This window comes from Camelina sativa, chromosome 4, assembly GCF_000633955.1.
Source record: "Camelina sativa cultivar DH55 chromosome 4, Cs, whole genome shotgun sequence".
Lineage (NCBI taxonomy): Eukaryota > Viridiplantae > Streptophyta > Magnoliopsida > Brassicales > Brassicaceae > Camelina > Camelina sativa.
Window position 1 is genome coordinate 13,306,041 of NC_025688.1, and position 3,178 is coordinate 13,309,218.

Here is a 3,178-nt window from a genome sequence, read left to right on the forward strand (position 1 = left end):
TAGGCGGTCATCTAGGTGTCTGCTGAGCGCTTAGCGCCTAGACAGCACCTAGACAACCGCCTAGACCGCTTTCTTGAACACTGATGTGTACTATGAAAAGATAATCGTTTCGACCCGAGTTTATGGCCAGACCTAGCTTTGAGGATGACTACCAAATAGAAGGCCTAAATTATTAATTATTTCTTATCTTTCCTCTAATAAAACAAATCCTCTAAATCTGGGACAACAAAGGTAAACGAAGAGATTTCGCCACTTTATGAATAACTAATATCATCGCTTATCTAACCAATATAGACGGATATTATTAAGTATAGCTTTGTTTTCTGTAATATAATATATATGACTATATGTAATGTAAATCTAGTCTTATTAAAACTAGATTATTCCATATGGGGGATCACATATCATTGCATACGTAAGATTTGATGTGGGTGTGGGCTTTATACCTTTAGAGGGCGTGCTCATGTTCATAAGAATATCCACCGCTTCCTCTTTGTCTTTAACAACTACGGCTCTTCTTTTACATCACCCAAACCTTGTGCAAAATACGGAATATTATTTTATGACTATGAGTTATGTGCTACAGCTACATCTATGTATGCTTACATATGCATGCATATGTCACATATAATATGTGTGTAATGATGGCACATAAAGATTGAAAACACATGCAACGGAAGCATGAATCCATGTGTACGTATGGACTGACGACATCTTAAAGAAATACACTAAAACCATTTGGAATCAAGAAATAAATGATTACTACAATGGAAATCTAAGAGCTTGAATAAATAGTCAAGAGAACATTTATGTAACCATTGAAAGACTCTTCCTATACTTTGACTAGCGGCTCAACAAATTAATCAATTTTTTCAGTCGTATTCCAGATGATTGGCAGGCTGGTCCGAACCAGTTTCACATATTTTTAATTAATTTTCATATTTCTATTAGCAACGGTAATTAAAAGAAAATATAGACATTATAAAATTAGCGTGTGGGAGTCACAGGGCAAAGAGGTGAGGATATAAATATTTTTAGTGGAGATAGGCCAAAGAGGGGTGTGTTGGTGACGTCCACGTCCCTCAATCTCATTTCTTAATTTAGCTCCACTATAAAGAATAGGTTATCAATTTCCAATCCTCTCCGTCCGTTTTGTTTAAGTTAGAATCTCAAGTAAATATTCGTTAGATTTCTAATTAATATAAGAATATGTAGTTAGACACAATGATCAAACCCAACTAACAATAGGATATATGTTTGTATCAATCATCTCCTAATCATATTCTTCCATATGTATTGGTATAATTGCCTGACGTTAAGTGGTCAAATCCAACTAATAATCATGCCTCACTTCAAATGCAGTAGCTTTCAGAGTGTGGTGTGTGTTGTTTAGAATATATTTTAGACAAAAGGACAAGTTTACGAATCCCAAAGTAACACGCATGAATGATAAACCCCTAGACCCCGAATCTAATCAAGCATTAACAATAAAGAGCAGAACAATATGGTCCATTTTGAAAGATAAATAAGAGCTTTTTTACTGGGACTTTGAATGGTTACGGACTTACGATCAAGCGGGTGGAGTTTCAACGTCTAGTGCTTATAACGATTAATCGTGATTAGGCGGTTTTGGTTGGTTTAAACGTAAAACAAAAATTAGTGTAAAAAATTGAGCATAACGTTTTTATTATTAAACCGTTTGTTACCAACTTTAACTATTTTACCGCGCGCTTGTTCTAACTTAATCACGTTCTCTACTACTATTTCTAACCATCTTCTTTACAACGATCAAAAAAAAAATTCTTAAACGCTATGTTCAAACGAGATTACCAATCAAACCCTATAAATATGGTTCATATACGTGTAAATAACTAATTTCACCTATTATATTCCTGTTAGAATTTTAATTGTTTTTTGGTCTTCTGAAGCTAATTTTTGTTCAAGCAAGTGTAAAGTACATTGTTCCATTTTGGTATAAATCTTATTTTCTTAACGTGATTTGTGAAATCTGGAAGAAAGAAATATTTTTATTTTAATACATGATAGTCTTTTATTTTTCTAAGAAACAAATTATAATGTTTGAAAGAATCAGTATGCGTCCGTAACTTTCCGGATAGACAAGATATAGAAAACGAAAGAAAAAATTTCCAAATAAAAACCAACAGTTCAAGCTAATATTTCCAATAACTTAATTCATATAAGAACCGTCTCTCTCCATTCATATATGAAGCTTATTCTGGAGAGATTTAGCTCCAGCTTAATTCAAGAATGGTTTATGGCCTCTTAAGAATTATTTATGTTCAGACCTTTAATTAGTACTTTTTTTTTACAATTAATTAGTACTTTTTTTTTTACAATTAATTAGTACTTTTATATCTCTGGCTTAAATAACAGGAAAAAATAGTAAAGATACTCTCTTTTTTGCTTTTGGTTTGAAGTTTGAACTATTGATTTTGACATAGGAGATAGTGCACTAGCAAATAGGGAGTATAAGAAATAGTTCTTATTACCACACACACCCACCAAAAAATAAAGACAAAAACTAATGGGAGTGTTACGTCAGTACATCAACCACCTGTTTTCTCAATACATGTGTGTTTACTCCATATGTTCATAACCAGAGGCCCAATAAATACCAACTGTTCAGAATATGTCCATGTTTTATGAATCTTCAGACTATGCCAATAAGAGAAAAGCAAATACATACAGTCTTTGCTTCTTATGTGCATGCACACATAGATTCATGTCTATCTTAAGATGGCAGGGCACCCTATTTTTGCTTATGCATCTACACGAATCGAATCCATATGCCATACACACATGTAACTTGAAAATTCCATAATTTGATTTTGTACTTGTGTGTCTTTGGACAGTGTTACCCGCTGGCCCAAGAGAAAAAAAATACAAGCCACAGACTCGAGAACTTTAAAAAGTATCTAATTCCTATCTCAGGTACTGCTACTAGATACAAAAACTCACTTATCAGGCCCCCATAACAACAATTCGACTTCTAAAGCTGTCAAAGTTTTTGTCTGTTTCTTCTTCTCTCTTTTCCTTTTCTAAGATTCAACAGTTGCTACCAATATATAACCCTTAATAAAGTCAAGAGACACTTCTCTCATATCCCCACAACAAAAAAAAAGTGAAGAAAGATCTAGGGTCTTTCTATATTTTTTTC